This window comes from Pteropus vampyrus, unplaced genomic scaffold (genome assembly GCF_000151845.1).
Source record: "Pteropus vampyrus isolate Shadow unplaced genomic scaffold, Pvam_2.0 Scaffold7, whole genome shotgun sequence".
Classification (NCBI taxonomy): Eukaryota; Metazoa; Chordata; class Mammalia; order Chiroptera; family Pteropodidae; genus Pteropus; species Pteropus vampyrus.
Genome location: NW_011888788.1, coordinates 2285840 through 2290152, shown reverse-complemented (window position 1 = coordinate 2290152; position 4313 = coordinate 2285840).

The following is a 4313-nucleotide window of genomic DNA, read 5'->3' as shown; positions in this document are numbered from 1 at the left end:
TTGGGGGTTTATCTTTGCTTTTCTTCACAAGTTTACCATATAAACGCATCCTTAAACAACTTACTATTTAGTTTTAGCTTTGCATGGTTTTGAATATTATGTAAAAGGAATGACAGTGTATGTATCGTCATGTTTCACTCACTTGTGAGATTGTTTCGTGTTGCTACATATCTAGAATGTAGTTGATTCATCTTCACTGCTGGGTAGTATTAACATTTAAGACTAACAAAGACAAGACCATTCTGAAAGCTTCCAGACAATCAGAAGCAAAGTCTGAGGAGCTGGGACCTATGGACGTCAAGATTTTCCAGCAGCAACCCTGTCTGTGCAGTTACATTTTTAAGGAATGAAAGAAAAGAACTTTGAACTTAGAACTTTATGTCTAGCCACTCAAAGGCCTCCATTTACATATTTTGAATGAAGTACTTAAAAAGGAGAATGAAGTGTCTTAGGAGATAACTGAGAAAGATAAGCATGAACTATATGATGGTAAATCTGATTTCTCTGTCCTTTCTGTCTGCTATCACAGAAAACCATAGACTGGGTGGCTTAGAAACTACAAACATTTCTCATAGTTTTGGAGGCTGGCAGTCAAGGTACCGACCGATTAGGTGTCTGGTGAGGACCTGTCTCCTGGATCATAGCTATTTTCTCGACATGTCTTCATACGGTAGAAGGGGTGAAGGTGCAGTCTCTTTGGGACCTCTCATGAGGACTAATCCTATTGATGAAGGCTCTGATCTTATGACCAGATCATTTCCCAGAGGCTCTACCTCTAGATATCAACACGTTTGGGATTAGGTTTCAACATGTGAATTCAGGAGGACACAAACCAGTCTATAGCACCTGGTCATTAAAAAGTGAGGACCAAAGGAAAGAAAAACCCACCATCTCAAATTACAATTCAAAACCATATCAACTTGGCGCAAGAGAGGAGACCTACAGAGGTGAGAGAAACAAGCCTAAGTATATACCAATAACTATAAATGGACCAAACTTTCCAATTAAACGATAGATTGTTAGACCAGATGGCAGGACAAAATCCTGATATATGCTGTTTACAACACTGGTGTTCAAAAGTGTGGCTGTGATTGTTGAAGGCAACAGATATGTTCAGAAGTCGATAGTGTCTTAGAAATGTTTAAAAAATATAAAATTTTCTAAGAAATTTGGCAATCGTTTTACATGTGTTGAATATAATACTAAAATAGCTTGTATTTTAATTTCGGTAAGATGAACTTCCAGAATTTTATTAATTTATTGTTTTAAACAATATTTTACAAAAGTCTTAGAGCCTATAACGGATTGGGAAAAACAAAAAGCGATCCTTCACCACAGATATGTTTAGAAGCACCGATTTACATAAGGACAGGCAAAATTGAAAGTAAAAGGATGTGGGGAGATCACATGAGGCAAATACTAACCATCTATTATATTACTTTCAGGCAAAATAAATCCTAAGACAAAAAGCATTGCTAAGGATCAGGAAGTTCATGATATAATGATAGAAAGGTTCAGTTTACAAAGAGGAGTCAATTTTAAACATGCACCTAATCAGAGAGCCTTAAAATTCATGCAGTATAGATGGGTAGAACTATAGGAAGAAATTGATAAACCCACCTGCCAATAGGGATGACAGCACTTCCCTTTTGATAAGTCAGGCAAACAGAAACTAAATGAAGTTAAGTGACCAAAGGGCATGTTTAGAACTCTGTATCCAACAGTTTGAGAGTACACATTCTTTACAAGCACTCAGGGTTGTTTCTATAGCTGTTCTTGTTCCGAGCATTAAAACAAGCCTTAAAACTTTTTCAAAAATAGTTATCAGACAGATCGTGTTCCCTAACTATACTCAAGTTGGAAGTTAGAAACATTTTAAAATCTCTGCATATGAATAAAATACTGCTAAATAACTCATCGATTAAAGAAAACGCCGATAATGGAAATGTTCTTTAATGAAGGTTCTTGCTTGTCCCCTGTCAGTCCTGTTCACAACACCTCTGGAATTCTGATTGTACAATCACACTGCATCTCCTACGTGTGCATGTGGTTTCATATAGTTTCACTCATACCATCTTTTTCCACTTCCTGTAAGTTTTAGGAGAATTTCCTGAGCAATGGTCTTAAGTCACTGACTGGATTCTCTAGAATACCCAACCCCTTGCTCATGTCTTTTAATGCAATTTTTAAATATTTTATTTTGGTCATTTTCAAACAAAAGTAGAATAGTAACCCACCATGTGCCTACCACCCAGCCTAGCAGTTCTGTCCACTACTGGCCAATCTTGTCTCGTCTTCACTCCTCAAATTTCCCTCCCCTATTGTTTTTGATCAAATCCCAAACATCTTAGATCTATAAATATTTCAGTAGTTACCACTAAAAGGTAGCTTTAAAAAACAAACGATTATATCTTAAAACATTAGCAGTATTTATTTAATATCAAATATCTAGTCAGTGTTCAAATTTCCAATTGTCTCACAAATGTTTGAAATAGGATCCATTGATATTGGTTGATAATTCTCTCTCTCTCCCCCACCCTCACCCCCGTAGTTTATTTGTTCAGCAATTTATTTGTTCTGCAGTTTCCTTCAGGAGATGCTGAGTGCATCCCCTTAAACATGTTTCTTTGCCTGAATCTCAGGTGGGGAAGTACTGCTTTATAAGTGGCTGTATGTCCTTCCATGTTTATAGCTATGGATGCTCAGTTCCCAGATCCAGCAGTTTACCAGAGGACATTGCATTTTTAAATTTGTCTTTGTAATTGTATTTCAAATTAAAACATCTCCCATGATGAGGTCTTATTATAGATGTGAAAACTTCTCAAGTCTCACTGGAAATGTATCTTAGGGACTTTGCTTAAAAGTTTTCTCCCATTTCATGTTTGTTTCATTGGAGAGTGATTCTTCCAATTCCTCAGAATAAACCCTTCTTTTGAACTATTGAATATTTTCACATACTTGGTGATTTTTTTATTTTTTGACTGCTTATACTAAAGAAGGAGGTCTGTATTTGCTCAACAATAGAATTTACCGTGGATTTGGTTGAGTACTTCCCCCCCAAACTTCATGAGTTAAAATTAAAATCCTTCAGGCCTTTTGAGTTGGCCTCTCTTTGGACTTCAGTTTGGTTCCATCTGCATCCATTTACCAGATTCTTGTTTATTCAGCAATAATTCATCATAGATATTCTTCTAACATTCAATTGTGTTACAAATACTTTCATATTTATATGAATGTGTGCGTAAAAGAAAGTAATGAAAACATACCCCAAAAACTCTGGTTATTATCTTTGGGGAGTGGAGTTACGGGTTGCATTTATTTCTTTTTCTGTATTTTCTAACTACTTTAAATACAAATTACTTTTATAAATTTGTTTTCAAAGATGAAAATTGTATTATAAACATTCAGAAATACTGCCGTTTAAGAAATAGGAAAGTCCCCGTTCTTTCCTAACACTAATTTAAAACGTTGCACTTCCTCAAATTATACTTGACATTAAAATAACAGTTGTAGCCGAATATATCTCAGTAAAAATATGAATGTGCTAAAGCTACCACATATACATTTGTCCTGTATAGGAACGTTTTGCTTTAATAAATGGCAGAGCTTGTCTAATAAATGAAATCTTCCAGAACATTCCATCCTGGGGCAATGGGGAAAATAGGAGGGATGAGGAAAACGAGTGGTGAGTATTTAGACATCTGGCCCTGAGCTGTGCCCGGAAGACTATGGTGACCGCACCCACACTACTCTTCACCTCCCAAACACACACACCAAGGCAGCCCTCCTGACACATGTTTGGGCAAAGGGACAAGAAAACTTCTTTCATTAGAGCCCCAGTCGTCCAAACACTATGGAGATGGCGAGCCTCAAAATCCCAATTTATATCACCTGCGAAGCAACTGTCTTTGGAGACCCAAAGATTCCAGAGGGCCTGTGTGTGTACGTACACGTATAAATACATGTAACATTTACTTATGTTTCACCTCTTGGGCAGCAAGTGACCCATTGTGACTTTGGAGAAATTGTGGAAATGAGTTTAAAGCAAGAAGAATGACCCTCAGAGAATTTCTAGTAAATAAGCTGCTTGCCCAACAGAAGACTTAGAAAAATAATAATTTCACCTCAAGTAGCATCTTAACCATTTTTATAATGGTTCAGTGGTAAGATAATGGGTTTCACAGGTAGACAAAGCCACACTCAGACCTCGGAAGCCCTCTTCCCACTGTAGCAGAGACTGCCAAGTGTCCCCCAGGATCTATTCTCCTCTTTGTCCCTGGTTATAGAATTTCAGAGGGGCACAAGACTGCACT